Below are 16,260 nucleotides of genomic sequence, written 5' to 3'. Positions count from 1 at the left end.
GATCATAAAGAGAAGACCGAGAGATCACACAAGCCAATACTCGACTCGGCTCAGAAATATCCAATCTCATAAACTGGATGGCTAAGGCCTGAACATCCAACGCCAATGGCCTCTTTGCTGCTGGTAGATATGCCAAACTCCCCAAACTCTCTGCCCGGCGACTCAAAGCATCGACCACCTCATTGGCCTTCCCGGGATGGTACAAAATGGTGATGTCATAATCTTTAAGCAGCTCTAGCCACCTCCTTTGATGCAAATTAAGATCCTTATGCTTGAACAGATGTTGCAAACTCCAGTGATCGGTGAAGGTCTCACAAGGACCACCGTATAAATAGTGCCGCCAAATCTTCAAGGCATGAACAATGGCTGCTAACTCAAGGTCGTGGACAGGATAGTTCTTTTCATGTACCTTCAGCTGTCTGGACATGTAGGCAATCACCCTACCGTCCTACATCAACACCGCGCCGAGACCAATCCATGACGCATCACAATATACTGTATAAGACCCCGAACCTGAAGGCAATATCAATACTGGGGCTGTAGTCAAAGTTGTCTTGAGCTGCTGAAAGCTCTCCTCACACTCCTCTGTCCACCTGAAAGGAGCACCCTTCTGGGTCAGCCTGGTCATAGGTGCTATAATGGATGAGAATCCCTCTACAAAATGGCGGTAATACCCTGCCAAACCAAGAAAACTCCGGATTTTCGTAGCTGAGGATGGTCTGGGCCAACTCTGCACTGCTTCAATCTTCTTCGGATTCACCTGGATCCCATCACTCGATACTACATGACCCAAGAATGCCACAGAGTCTAGCCAAAACTCATACTTTGAGAATTTTACATATAACTTCTTTTCTCTCAAGGTTTGAAGCACAGTCATCAGGTGTTGCTCATGATCCTCCCGAGTCCGGGAGTACACCAAAATGTCGTTAATAAACACAATGACGAATGAGTCAAGATAGGGCTGGAACACACTGTGCATCAAGTGCATAAATATTGCTGGGGCATTGGTCAGCCCAAATGACATCACAAGAAACTCGTAGTGCCCATACTGAGTCCTGAAAGCAGTCTTCGGGATATCTGGCTCCCGAATCTTCAACTGATGATAGCCTGAACATAAGTCAATCTTGGAAAACACTCTGGCACCCTGTACCTGATCGAACAGGTCATCAATACGAGGCAAAGGATACTTGTTCTTCACTGTGACCTTGTTCAGCTGGTGGTAATCGATACACATCCATATAGAGCCATCTTTCTTCTTCACAAATAAGACAGGAGCACCCCAAGGTGACACACTGGGCCGAATGAAACCCTTATCAAGCAATTCTTGTAACTGTTCCTTCAACTCCTTCAACTCAGGAGGAGCCATAAGATACGGAGGAATAGAGATAGGCTGAGTGCCTGGCAACAAATCAATGCCAAAATCAATATCTCTGTCAGGCGGCATGTACGGAAGATCAGCTGGAAACACATCAGGAAAGTCCCTCATTACTGGAACTGACTCAACTGTAGGGGTATCAATACTGACATCTCTCACATAAGCTAGATACGCGTCACACCCCTTCTCAACCATTTATGGAGCTTTAAGAAATAAAATAACTCTGCTGGGAGTATACTCTAAGGTACCTCCCCACTCTAATCGTGATAATCCTGGCATATCCAGCGTCACAGTCTTAGCGTGACAATCAAGAATAGCATAATGGGGCGACAACCAGTCCATGCCCAAAATAATATCAAAGTCTACCATGCTGAGCAATAACAAATCGGCTCTGGTCTAAAAAACACTAAGAGCAATCAAACACGACCGATACACGCAGTCCACAACAAGAGAATCTCCCACAGGAGTAGACACATAAACAGGGGAACTCAAAGAATCCTGAGATACACCCAAATACGGGGACAAATAAGAGGACACATAGGAATATGTAGAGCCTGGGTCAAATAATACTGATGCGTCTCTATGCCAGACCGGGACAATACCTGTAATGACAGAGTCGGAAGCAATTGCCTCTATACGAGAAGAAAGAGCATAATATCTAGCTTGGCCTCCCCTTATAGGGCGACCTCGACCTCCCCGACCTCCACATCGAGCTGGCTGAGCAGGTGGGGCTGTAACGGGTGCTGGAATCATAGCCTAAGGACCCGGTGGAGCACGCTATAGCTGAGAAGTCTGTGGAGGTGCACCCCTTCTAAATCTGGGGCAATCCCTCACCATATGGCGGGTGTCGCAACACTCAAACCAAGCTCTCGGAGGGCGTGACTGGCTCAGGCCAGGTCTGCTGGACTAGCCGCTAAAAGCACCCCGTGCAGGAGGTGCATTAGATACTGGCAGTGCATAATAAGGCTCCTGGGGCCTAGAAGGGACCGGAATACCACTGGCGGCTAGAAGTGCGGAATGAACGGGGCGACTCACATAACCCCTACCATGGCGAGCTGTTGGGGCACGAGCACAAGAAGAAGAACCAGTCTCTCGAGAGCTCTTGGCCTCTCTCTCCTCTCTATCCCGGGCAAGCATGCCCTCCAATCTCCTGGCGATACTCACAACATGCTGATAAGAAATATCCATCTCTATCTCCCTATCCATACTGATCCGGATACTGCGGTAGAGTCCCTCAATAAACCGACGAACCCTCTCTCAAACTGTGGCAACCAAGGCCGGTGCATGTCGGGCCAAATCACTGAAGCGGACTGCATATTCTGGCACAATCATAGTACTCTGGCACAGCTGCTCAAACTCCGTGCACCATGAGTCCCTGAGGTTCTGAGGGACATACCCTCTCAAAAACATGTCCGAGAATTGGGTCCATGCAAGTGAAGCTGCCTCATCCGGACTACTCAGCTCATAAGCATGCCACCACTGATAGGCTGCTCCTCTAAGCTGGAAGGTGGTAAAAGAAACCCCACTCGTCTCCGCTATGCCCATAGTATGGAGAATATGATGACACTCCTCCAGAAAATCGTGAGCATCATCTGTAGCCAATCTGCTGAAGGTAGGTGGGTTCTACATCTTGTACCTCTCAAGTATGAGCTGCTCCGCCTCAGAAACTATTGCCCCAACCTCGGGCTGTACTGGAGCTACCGGCTGCATCGGTAAAATCTCTAGAACCAGGTCGGCCTGATCCCCTGCTCTGGAGTATCGGCGACGGGAGTCTATGCTCCTACCCCAGCCTGATATGTGGCAGGAGTAAGTGGAATCAATCCAGCCTGAGCTAAGGTGCTGAACATGCTCAGAAACTGGGCTAGAGTCTCCTGGAGGGCTGGTGCAGCAACAGGTATCTCAGGTGTCTGCCCTCCAGCTGGAGCTACTGGGGGCTCCTCTGTAGCAGCTCGTGCGGGTGCTCTAGCTGCACCGCGTGGACGTCCTCGGCCTCTACCCCGACCCCTGCCACTCGCAGCTCTAGTAGGGGGTGCGGGTGCCTGGTCATCAGATCCGCTTGTGAGAGAATAGAATATAGAAGTTTAAAAATTTCGAAGTCAACAATTTTGCACGACAAGGAATAAAAGAAGTGTAATCTTTCCTAACAGTTCCATAGCCTCCCGAAGATAAATACAGACGTCTCTGTACCGATCCACGAGACTCTACTAAACTTCCTTGTGACTCACGACAGCTATGAACCTATTGCTCTGATACCAACGTGTCACGACCCAATTCTCACTCCGTAAGATGTCGTGACGGCACCTAGTCTCTACGACTAGGTAAGCCTAACAAAGATGTGGAAATATCAAAAATGGAAACAAAACTTAACAACTAACTGTAACAGATAACTAAATAACTGATAACAATGCCGCTCGGCATTTACAATAACCAACACTCTAATAATACACAGTATTCCCAAAACCCGAAACATCATAAGTCACAAGCTACAGGAGGAAACTAGTATCTCTATACACCAGAGTCTAATAAAAGAAGTAAGGAAGGTAAATGACATATAAGGGAATAGAGGGGGACTCCGAGGTCTGCGGATGCTACAGATATACCTTGAAGTATCCGTACAGTAGCAAGCACTCTCAGCTCGTAGCGGGGATGATAAGAAGTACCTAGATCTGCACCCAAAACATGTGCAAAAGAGTAGCATGAGTACACTACAACCGTACTCAGTAAGTGCCAAGCCTAACCTCATTGGAGTAGTGACAAGGTCAGGTCCGGGCCCTACGGGGATATAATAATAAGACAGATGCTATAAAAAAATAAAGTAAAACGGAGAAGACAACAACAAGTATTCACAAAGAAATAACGACACCGCAAAATGATATAACAACAGTGGCGCTCTCGAGATACCGTCTCGTAATAATAAAAATAAATGTACAGGGAGAACTCCCGAGGTACAACCTTGTAGTCTCAAAAGTAAATATGCAGGGAGAACTCCCGAGCAACCACCTCGTAGTCTCAAAAGTAAATGTGCAAGGAGAACTCCCAAGGAACCACCTCATAGTCTCAAAAGTAAATGTATAGGGAGAACTCCCGAAGAACCACCTCATAGTCCCAAAAGTAAATATACAGGGAGAACTCCCGAGGTACCGCCTTGTATTCTCAAAACTAAATGTGCAGGGAGAACTCCCGAGAAACTGCCTCGTAGTCTCAACAGTAAATATGTAGGGAGAACTCCCGTGGAACCGCCTCGTAGTATCAAAAGTAAATATGCAGGGAGAACTCCCGAGGAACTACCTCGTAGTCTCAAAAGTAAACACACATCTCAAACCGATAAATACAACAGTTAACAGCAAGATTTCTACAGTCAATACTGATAAAGGACAGGGAAAACAGGAAATCAACTAGGCATGCTTCACAGAGTTCAAATAAACAGTTAAAGCACGTAGACATGCGATATTAGACTAAGCAAGATAACTACACATATTGAAATTTGCTCAATTAAGAATAAAAACAGACTAATACTCATTTCAACGGTATAACTCAAATTAAAGGAAAAATAGGTTACTACTCAGAAAACTAAATCGGGTTTTTCTACAAATACCCGTGTACGTACTCGTCACCTCATATACATGGCGCTCACATATCACAATAGTACCAAGTCCTAAGAGGATTTCCCTCACACAAGGTTAGGCAAGCCACTTACCTCGAAACAAGCTCAATTAATCGATATCAATGCTCATTCCATGAATATCCGGCTCTGAATGGCCCAAGTCTAGCAAAAAAAATTGACTATCATAAATACAACTATAATAGACTAATCTAATTAATGAAATCTTGACTTTAACAAAAATTCTGAAATCCGTCCTTAAATGTCGACCCGGGCCCATGTCTTGGAATCGGGCAAAAATTATAAAATCTGAAAGCCCATTCACTCACGAGTCCAACCATACCAAATTTATCAAAATCCGACCTCAAATGACCACTCAAAACCCAAAATCAAACTCTTCAAATCCCTAGCCTCCAACTCCCAATTTCCTCCTCAAATACATACTAACTAGGTGAAAAAATAAATGGGGAAGCAAGATTATTGATCAAAAATAAGTACAAGGGACTTACCTCAAGAAATCCCTCGAAAATGCTCTCAAGAAATCGCAAAACCCAAGCTCAAAATGAACAAAATGGCCAAAAATCTCGAAGCCTCGCTTAAAAGGGTTCTGCCCAGGCATTCCCGCATCTACGGACCACCAGTCGCACATGCGATGCCGCACCTGCGAAAAAATCATCGCAGGTGCGGATTCCACTTATGCCCAGAATTTCCACTTCTACGGACCAGGGATCACACATGCGATATTGCTTCTGCGGGGACCCTTCCGCTCCTGCGATCCCAAACCTCCCAGGCCTCTCCGTTTCTGTGTTCAAGCTTCCGCAGAAGCGACTCCGCTCCTGCGGACTTCATGTCGCACTTATAACCCCAGGCAAAACTCCTCCAGCCCGCATCTGCGATCCTCCTCTCGCACGTGCGAGTCCGCACCTGCGGTCACTCCAACGCAAGTGCGAAAACACCAGGAACCAAAAACTTCAGCTATTTGCATAAGTCCAAATTCAATCCGTTAAGAATCCGAAACACACCCGAGGCCCCCAGGACCTCAACCAAACATACCAACCAGTCCTATAACACCATACAAACTTAGTTGAGCCCTTAAATCACATCAAACGATGCTAAAAATATGAATCACCGTCCGATTCAAACTTAATGAACTTGAAACTTCCAATTTCTACAACCGATGCCGAAACCTATCAAACCACGTCCGATTGACCTCTAATTTTTCACACAAGTCATATTCAACATTACGAACCTACTCTAACTTCCAGAATCAGATTCCAACCCCGATATCAAAAAGTTCACTACCGGTCAATATCTCCAAAAATTTAACTCTCGCCATTTCAAGCCTAAATGAGCTACAGATCTCCAAAACATAATCCGGACATAACCCTAAGTCCAAAATCACCCAACGGAGCTAACGTAACTGACAAAACTCTATTTTGGTGTCATCTTCATATAGTTCCGAATACGGTCAAAATCCTAAGGCTTAAGCCTCTATTTAGGGACTAAGTGCCCCAAAACATCCCAAACACCAAAACAAAACCTCCCGACAAGTCACATAAGTTAAAATAGATATAAGGAAAGCAGTAAATAGGGGATCAGGGCTATTACTCTCAAAACGACCGGCCAGGTCATTACAGTAGGGGAAATACTAGAAGTGACGCGGTGTGATAAGGGTGGCTAAAACGCGGGATGCTATTTCGGGAAAAAAATATTTTCTTTAAAATTAAATGTGAAGGCTCCCGCGGTGATATAAGGAAATGAGATATTGTGAATTTATTTATGATTTGGGACTACGAGGCGGTACATCGTGAGTACCGTTGTTGATATTTCTTTATGGTTGCATTGCCTTTGGTTATTTTTGGTGTTTTCCTTAAAGTTGTAAATTTTTATTTTCCTTCCACGATGTGTTATTTGCCCTTATTCTGTATAGTTAAATTGCGACATACTACTTACTTGATTCATTCCCATTGTCATTATTATTATTATATTGTTAAACTTTTCACCCTGTCTTTTATTATTCTAGTAAAGCCTGACCTGACCTCGTCACTACTCTACCGAGGTTAGGCTTGGCACTTACTGGGTACCGCTGTGGTGTACTCATACTAAGATTTTGCACATCTTTTTGTGCAGATCTAGGTACTTCCTATCAGACCAGGCATCAGTGAACTAGCCATACACGGAGACTTCAAGGTATATCTGCCAGCATCCGCAGACCTCGGAGTCACATTCTATCCTTATTATGTTGTTTTCCTTACTCTCTTTAGACTATGATGTATAGAGACACTTAGAATAAATTCTTAGAAGCTTGTGACTTATTTCTACCGGGTTTTGGGAGTTGTAACTATTTGAATCGCGGTTTGATTTATTTTATATTTTGAGATTTGAGTTTCAGTTTTGTATTCCACATAATTGATAGGCTTACCTAGTCTTGGAGACTAGGTGCCATCACGACATCCAACGAAGGAAAATTAGGGTCATGACAAGTTGGTATCAGAGCTCTAGGTTCATAAGTGTTATGAGTCACAAACAGGTTTAGTAGAGTCTCGCGGATCGGCACAAAGACTTCTGTACTTATCTTGGGAAGCTATGGAACTGTTAGGAAAATATTCACTTCTTTGATTCCTTATCATGCGCATTTGTTGACTTCGAAGTTCTAAACCATTGTCTTTCTATTCTCTCACAGATGGTGAGGACACGCACAACTGGATCTGATGATCATACACTCGCGCCCCCTGTTGGAGTCGCATTAGGCGTGGGCTGGGGTAAAGGCCGAGCTAGAGGACGAGGAAAACTACGTGGTGCAGCCAGAACACCTGTACGAGCTATTGCAAATGAGCCATCAGTAGCTCTAGTGGGAGAGCAGGTACCTGAGATGCCTGTTACTACCCATGCACTTCAGGAGACTCTTGCTTAGTTTTTGAGCATGTTTGGTAGTCTAGCTCAGGCAGGGTTGATTCCACTTACTCCTGCCACATCTCAGGTCGGGGGAGGAGCACAGACTCTCGCCGCCCGTACCTTAGAACCACGGGCCCAGGTAGACCATTCCCCAGAGGTTATACCAGTACATCCAGTTGTCCCAGTTCGGCCCGAGGTTAGGGAAGCAGTTTCAGAAGGGGAGCAGCTCGGACTCGAGAGGTACAAGAAGTACCACCCTCCCATTTTCAGCGGTTTGGCTTCAGAGGATACTTAGGGTTTTCTTGAGGAATGTTATTGTATCCTCCGTACTATGGGTATTGTGGATTCATGTGGAGTTTCTTTCATGTCATTCTAGCTTAGAGGAGAGGCCTACCAGTGGTGGCGAGCATACGAGTTGGATAGTCCGGCTGTGGCAGCTTCACTCACTTGGACTCAGTTTTCATATATGTTCTGAGTTTGTTCCTCAGAGTCTCAGATATGCATGGTGCATGGAGTTTGAGCAGTTGTGCCAGGGTTCTATAACCGTGTCAGAGTATGCGGTCTGATTCAGTGATTTGGCTAGGCATGCACCAGCCTTGGTTGCTACTGTTCGAGAGCGGGTTCATCGATTTATTGAGGGGCTCCATCCTAGTATCAGAAACAATATGGCCCGAGAACTGGAGATGGACATCGCATACCAGCAGGTGGTGTCAGTTGCTAGGATATTGAAAAGTATTCCAATCCGGGAGAGAGAAGAGACAGAAGCTAAGAGACCTCGAGATTCTGGCACATATAAAAATTCTCGTGCCCTAGCAGCAGCCCGTCATGGTAGAGGCTATGTGGGCGGTCCTATTCATTCAGCACTTTCAGCTGCCAGTAGTATTCCGGCTACTCCCAAACCTCAGGTTCTATATTATGCATCGCCAGTGTCTATTGTACCTCTTGTACGGGGTGCTTTCAGCGGTCAGTACAGTCGATCAGGTCCGAGCTAGTCCTAGTAGCCACATCCTTCGAGGGCTTGTTTTAAGTGTGGTGACACTCATCATATAATGAGGGATTACCCCAGATATAATAGGGGTGCACCTCCATAGATTTCTCAGGCCCCACCCATTCCAAAAGGCCCTCACGCTTCTCAAGCCATGATTAATGCACCAGTTTCTACTCCACCTGCCCAGCCAGCTAGAAGTGGAGGTTAGACAGGTAGAGGTCGCCCTAGAGAGGGAGGCTGGGCCAGATATTATGCCCTTCCTTCTAGGACGGAGGCAGTTGCATCTGATTCTGTTATCACAGGTATTGTTCCGGTCTGTCATAAAGATGTATCAATATTATTTGATCCAGGCTCCACTTATTATTTTATGTCATCTTATTTTGCCCCGTATTTGGGCATATCCCGTGATTCTTTGAGTTCTTCTGTTTATGTATCTACACCCATGGGTGATTCTATTATTATTGACCGTATGTGTCGGTCGTGTTTGATTGTTATCAGTGGTTTTAAGACTAGAGATGATTTATTATTGCTCAGTATGGTGGATTTTGATATTATTTTGCGCATGGACTGGTTGTCGCCCTATCACGCTATCCTTGATTGTAACGCCAAGACGGTGACGTTGGCTATGCCAGGTCTATCGCGACTAGAGTGGAGAGGTACCTTAGATTATGTTCCTAGCAAGGTTATTTCATTTCTTAAGGCTCAACGAATGATTGAGAAGGGGTATGATGTGTATCTGGCCTGTGTGAGAGATGTTAGTGTTGATACTCCTACCGTTGAGTCAGTTTCGGTAGTAAGGCATTTTCCAGATGTATTTCCAGCGAATCTTCCGGGTACGCCGCCCGATAGAGATATTGACTTTGGCATTTATTTGTTACCGGGCACTCAGCCCATTTCTATTCCACCATATCGTATGGCCCCAGCATAATTGAAAGAATTAAAAGAGTAGTTACAAGAACTACTTGATAAGGGTTTTGTTCGGCCCAGTGTATCATCTTGGGGTGCTCCTGTCTTATTTGTGAAGAAGAAGAAGGATGGTTCTATGCGGATGTGTATTCATTAACGCCAGTTGAGCAAGGTTACAGTGAAGAACATATATCCATTGCCACGTATTGATGACCTATTTGATCAGCTTCAGGGTTTAAGGGTGTTCTCTAAGATTTACTTGCGTTTGGGCTATCATCAGTTGAAGATTCAGGATCCAGATATCTCGAAGACTTCTTTCAGGACTCGGTATGGTCACTATGAATTCCTTGTAATGTCTTTTGGGCTGACTAATGCCCCAGCAACATTTATGCATTTGATGAACAATGTATTTCAGCCCTATCTTGACTCTTTCATCATTGTGTTTACTGACAACATTCTGGTGTACTCCCGGAGCCAAGAGTATCATGAGCAGCACCTACGGACTGTGCTTCAAACTTTGAGAGAAAAGAAGTTATATGCAAATTTTTTGAAGTGTGAATTCTGGCTAGATTCAATGGCATTCTTGGGTCATATAGTTTCGTGTGAAGGAATTAAGGTAGATCTGAAGAAGATTGAGGCAGAGCAGAGTTGGTCCAGACCGTCCTCAGCTACAGAGATCCTAAGTTTTCTTGGCTTAGCGGGGTGTTATCGCCGATTTGTAGAGGGTTTCTCTTCTATTGCTGCACATATGACCAAATTGATCCAGAAGGGCGCTCTGTTCAGGTGGACCGAGGAATGTGAGGAGAGCTTTCAAAAGCTCAAGACATCTTTGACTACAGCCCCAGTATCGGTGTTGCCTACAAGTTCAAGGTCTTATACTGTGTATTGTGATGTGTCATGTATTTATCTTGGCGTAGTGTTGATGCAAAATGATAGGGTGATTGCCTATGCGTCCAGACAGTTAAAGGTACATGAGAAGAATTATTCGGTCCACGATCTTGAATTAGCAGCTATTGTTCATGCCTTGAAGATCTGGAGGCACTACTTGTATGGTGTCCCTTGTGAGATCTACACCGATCACCAAAGTTTGCAGCATCTGTTTAAACAGAAGGATGTTAACTTGCGGCAGAGGAGGTGGTTGGAGTTGCTTAAGGATTATGATTCCACCATTCTCTATCACCCCAGCAAGGCCAATGTAGTGGTCGATGCCTTGAGTAGTAAGGCGGAGAGTTTGGGCAGCTTAACATATCTACCGGTAGTAGAAAGGCCTTTAGCCTTGGATGTTCAGCCTTGGACAACCAGTTTGTTAGATTGGATGTTTTCGAGCCGATCCGAGCTGAGTTTTGGCTTGTGTGGTTTCTCAGTCTTCTCTTTATGATCGTATCAGAGACCTTCAGTATGATGACCCACATCTGCTAGTCCTTAAGGACATGGTTCAACACGGTGATGCCAAGGAAGTCACTATTGAAGATGACGGTGTATTACGGATGCAGGGAAGGCTATGTGTGCCCAATGTAGATGGTTTGCGTGAGTTGATTCTCCAAGAGGCTCACAGTTCGCGGTACTCCATTCATCTAGGTGCCGCAAAGATGTATCAGGACTTGATACAACACTATTGGTGGAGGCGGATGAAGAAAGACATAGTGGAATATGTAGTTCGGTGCCTAAATTGTCAGCAGGTGAAGTATGAGGATCAGCGACCGGGTGGATTGCTTCAGAAGTTAGAGATTCCAGAATGGAAATGGGAGCAGATCACTATGGATTTTGTTGTTGGGCTCCCACGGACTCAGAGGAAGTTCGATGCAGTTTGGGTGATTGTGGATAGATTGACTAAGTCATCTCTTTTAATCCTGGGGTTACTACTTACTCTTCGGAGCAGCTGGCTCGGGTTTATATTCGCGAGATTGTCAGGCTTCAAGCTATACCGGTATCTATCATCTACGACCGGGGTACACAATTTACATCACGGTTCTGGAGAGCCGTACAATGTGAGTTAGGTACTCGGGTGGAGTTGAGTACATCATTTCACCCTCAGAAGAATGGACAGTCCGAGCGCACTATTCAAATTGTGGAGGATATGCTTCATGCATATGTGATAGATTTTGGGGGTGCTTGGGATTAGTTCTTGCCACTTGCGGAGTTTGCTTACAACAACACCTACCAGTCGAGCATTCAGATGGCTCCGTATGAGGCCTTATATGGGAGATGGTGCCGGTCTCCAATGGGTTGGTCTGAGTCGGGCGAGGCTAGACTATTGGGTAAGGATTTGGTTCAAGATGCTTTGGAAAAGATTAAATTGATTCAGGAACAACTTCGTACAACCCAATCTAGACAGAAGAGTTATGCGGATCAGAAGGTTCGTGATGTTGCATTCATGGTTGGTGAGTGGGTCTTGCTTCGGGTTTCACCTATGAAGGGTGTTATGATGTTCGGAAAGAATGGCAAGTTGAGCTCGAGGTATATTAGACCTTTTAAGAATCTTGAGAGACTTGGAGAGGTGGCTTACAGACTTGCACTACCACCTAGTCTCACTGAAGTTCATCCAGTGTTCCATGTTTTCATGCTCCGGAAGTATAATAGTGATCCTTCTCATGTGTTAGACTTCAGCTCGGTCCATTTGGACAAGGATCTATCTTATGTTGAGGATCCAGTGACCATTTTGGACAGACAGGTTAGAAAGTTGAGATCGAAAAGCATTGCTTCAGTAAAAGTATAATGGAGGGGTCATCCGGTCAAGGAGGCGACTTGGGAGACCGAGCATGATATGTGCAGTTGTTATCCTCATCTTCTCACCACTCCAGGTATAATTCTAAACCCGTTCGAGGATGAACGTTTGTTTAAAAGGGGGAGGATGAAATGACCCAGCCAGTCGTTTTGAGATTTGTAGCCCTGTCCCTCCATTTACTGCTCATTTTGCACTTTATAGCTGTTATGTGACTTGCCGGGGTAGTCGATTCAGGTCCGAAGAGATTTCGGAATGAATTGAGACACTTAGTCTCAAGGTCGAAAGCTTAAGTTGAAAAGGTTAACCGAATGTTGACTTATGTGTAAAAGACCCCTGAATAGAGTTTTGATGATTCCAATAGCTCCGTATGGTTATTTTGGACTTAGGAGCGTGCCCGAAAAATTATTTGAAAGTCCGTAGTTAAATTAGTTTTGAAATGGCTAAAATAGAAATTAAGTTTGAAAGTTTGACCGGGGAGTTGACTTTTTGATATTGGGGTCGTAATACGATTCTGGAAATTTGAATAGGTTCGTTATGCTATTTTTGACTTGTGTGCAAAATTTGAGGTCAATCGGACTTGATTTGATTGGTTTCTGCATTGAATGTAGAAGTTGGAATTTTTTAGTTTCATTACGCTTAAATTGAGGTATGATTTGTGATTTTAGCATTGTTTGATATGATTCGAGGCTTCGACTAAGTTAGTATGATGTTTTAGGACTTATTGGTGTATTTGGTTAAGGTACCGGGGGCCTCGGGTAAGTTTCGGAGGGTTAACAGATCAATTTTTGGACTTGGAATGCTGCTGGAATTTTTCTGATGTCTGCTCATGGTTTCCTTCTTCGCGTTCGCTAGAAGGTTCTCGTGTTCGCGAAGAGGAACTGGAGGCAGGCGAGGTTGTTCATCGCATTCGTGATATGGGGCTCGTGTTCGTGTAAGGCAAGGAGGTGAGGCTAGGCATTCGCGATTGGGCATCGCGTTCGCGAAAGGGAATATGGCTAGTGAGGATTTTTGTCTTCGCGTTCGCGAAGTGAAGGCCGCATTTGCGAACGTTCCCCTGGTAAAGCATGTCGTTCACGACTAAAGTCTTGCGTTTGCGAAGGGCAATTTTTGGGCAGCACGATTTTGTGCTTCGCGACCGCGAGGGAGCTGTCGCATTCGCGAAGAAGAAAAGTCTGGAGAGAATGTTTAAGTTCTGAAAATGGGACTTCCATTCTTACCGATTTGGAGCTCGGGGAGAGGCGATTTTTGAGAGATTTTCAAGAAAAATATCGGGGTAAGTGTTCTTAATTCAATTTTGGTTAAAGTACCCGAATCTATGGTAGTTTTTAACATGTAATTACTGAATTAAGTTAGAAAACTTTGGAAACTCTCTTGGTTAAATTTGAAGATTTGAGGGTCGAGTTGATGTTGGAATTTAGTAAAATTTTTATGCTTGGACTCGTGGTCGAATGGCGTTCATATTTTGTAACTTTTATCGAGTTTTGAGATGTGGGCCCCACAGGCGATTTCTGAGTTAAATTTCGGATTTTTTTGAAAAATTTATATTTTCATATGGAATAAATTCCAATAATTTGTATTGATTAAATCGAATTAATTGTGACTAGATACGAGGATTTCGGAGGCTAATTCACGAGGTAAAGACACAGCAGAGTAAAGAATTACACAAGTCGAGGTAAGTGATTTGTCTAACCTTGTGTGGGAAAATTCTCCTTAGGATTGGTATTGAGATAAGGGTGGCTTGATACGCATGGCTAGTAGAGAAACTACTAGAAGTCATGCGGTGTGATAAGGGTGGCTAAAATGCGAGATGCTATTTCGGAAAAAAAAATATTTTCTTTAAAATTAAATGTGAAGGCTCCCGTGGTGATATAAGGAAATGAGATATTGTGAATTTATTTATGATTTGGGACTACGAGGCGGTACCTCGGGAGTGCCCTTGTTGATATTTCTTTATGGTTTCACTGCCTTTGGTTATTTTTGGTGTTTTCCTTAAAGTTGTAAATTTTTGTTTTCCTTCCGCGAGGTGTTATTTGCCCTTATTCTATGTAGTTAAATCGCGACATACTACTTACTTGATTCATCCCCATTGTCATTATTATTATTATTTTGATAAACTTTTCACCCTGACTTTTATTATTCCATTAGGGCCTGACCTAACCTCGTCACTACTCTACCGAGGTTAGGTTTGGCACTTACTGGGTACCGCTGTGATGTACTCATACTACGCTTCTGCACATCTTTTTGTGCAGATCCAGTACTTCCTATCAGACCAGGCATTAGTGAACTAGCCGTACGCGGAGACTTCAAGTTATATCTGCCAGCGTCCGCAGACCTCAGAGTCTCCTTCTATCCTTATTATGTTATTTTCCTTATTCTCATTAGACTATGATGTATAGAGACACTTAGAATAAATTCTTAGAAGCGTGTGACCTATTTCTACCGAGTTTTGGGAGTTGTAACTATTTGAATCGTTGTTTGATTTATTTTATATGTTGAGATTTGAGTTTTAGTTTTACATTTTGCATAATTGATAGGCTTACCTGGTCTTAGAGACTAGATGCCATCACGACATCCTACGGAGAAAAATTGAGGTCGTGACATTTTCACATCAAAAGCGGTGTGAACTCCCACAGCTCACACAAGAAATAATACGTAAACACACTCAAAACATGCATTTGTCCTCCTTTATCAAGTGCTATAATCATTTCAACTCTTGAGGGCTTAAAGCATAAAGCTCTAGAATCCGTTGATTTTGTTAATTCTTTCGTGAGCCTTGAAATAGAATCTTGGTTGATGTATAACTTTTTGACATCTAGTTTAGAGTCCATACGATTTTCCTGGGGACACGAGGCAAGAGAATTTACGATACATCTCTTGGTGGGAAAATCTTAACCATATTAAAGCTCAAAAAGTGGATTTTCTCTATAGGAATCCCCAATTTGCACACGTTTGACCGCTCGTGAATAAATGTGAAAGTTGTGAAACCATCCATCGCGGTATGTGCAGGGCTCATAGAAAGAGCCATGCCACCGCAATTGAATTTTGTGACTTGCACAATGCTAATTGGTGTTATGAACAAATTACTTTCATCAACATCCCAAGTATCTTGAGGCCAACAAGATAAGGCATGATTGGCATCTTTTTGTGCTTTTTCAAGAAAGCCATTGAGCTTACAATTTACCTTGGCATTAACAAATTTAACCCCTTGATCGGCGCAGTGAATCGAGTATCCTCAGTAAATCTATCAGCAACTGGGTAAATATGGGTTAAAGCTCTAGATAAAGATTGCTCGAGCTGATCTTCAGCTGTACTATTATTGTTGGTGTTGTTGTTGCAAGGAGGATAGAAAAGAACAAGAGGTAAATGTGCCTCATCAGCTATTTGATCAAAGAATGATAGTTTGTAATTTTGAAGGTAATTTGGAGTTGGTGAAGATGGTTTTATCAACTTTGTTGTCAAGATTTTAACTTCCATGGTTTCCTTTTGGAAAATCATGGTATATAAATATGATGATAATGGAAAAAGGGAAAACAAATTAAAGAACTGAAGAAGTTAGAGGTAAAGTTATGTCATCAACATCTCGCGCCTTTCCCTTTATATAGGGAAAGTTATGGGTTATGCCAACCCTAGCAGAGCCACGAATTTACGGAAGGGGATTTAAAAATAATTCATGTTATATTTGTGATTTAAACTCGTGATTTGAAGCAATTGTTAACATCCTTACCTAATTAATTAAAAAATTTCTTATGTCAAGAAAATTTAACTGTTAT

At 43.7% G+C, this 16,260-nt stretch overlaps 1 long non-coding RNA gene across 1 annotated transcript in view; it reads left to right on the top strand.

Annotated features, from left to right (window-relative positions):
• The window catches only part of LOC138903627 (uncharacterized), a 123,834-nt gene that overhangs the window by 68,608 nt on the left and 38,966 nt on the right, over positions 1-16,260 (top strand). The window lies entirely within an intron of this gene.

The sequence above is a fragment of the Nicotiana tomentosiformis genome, chromosome 12, assembly GCF_000390325.3.
Source record: "Nicotiana tomentosiformis chromosome 12, ASM39032v3, whole genome shotgun sequence".
Lineage (NCBI taxonomy): Eukaryota > Viridiplantae > Streptophyta > Magnoliopsida > Solanales > Solanaceae > Nicotiana > Nicotiana tomentosiformis.
The sequence above is the reverse complement of the archived record's forward strand: the minus strand, read 5'-3'. Positions and strand labels throughout refer to the sequence as shown.